This window comes from Asparagus officinalis, chromosome 4, assembly GCF_001876935.1.
Source record: "Asparagus officinalis chromosome 4, Aspof.V1, whole genome shotgun sequence".
Lineage (NCBI taxonomy): Eukaryota > Viridiplantae > Streptophyta > Magnoliopsida > Asparagales > Asparagaceae > Asparagus > Asparagus officinalis.
In genome coordinates, this window is record NC_033797.1 from 9,010,533 (window position 1) to 9,010,862 (window position 330).

Consider the following 330-nt stretch of genomic DNA (forward strand, 5'->3'; position numbering starts at 1 on the left):
TGGTGGAGGTCGTGATCCGGCGAGGGTTTCATCGGAAGCTTAGGGTTAGGGTTTCCTAGGGTTTTGGAATTTTGTGTTTTATTTAATAAATTTCCTTTCGTTTTGTAGGTTTTTCAGTTGGAGTTCGATTGGGTTTAGATTTTGGGGCCTGAAGTCCCGATGTTTGTGGAGTTTTTGGGTAGGGATTTTAAAGTCCTAGAAGCCGTTAAATGTCGGTTCTGTGCTTTCGCGGCTTTTTCATCACGTGATTTTCCCGGTTTGCACGTGAGCACTCTCTTTTGTTTCGTTTTCAAATAAAGTTTTTGGGTTTTTTTAAATATTAGTCCCCGA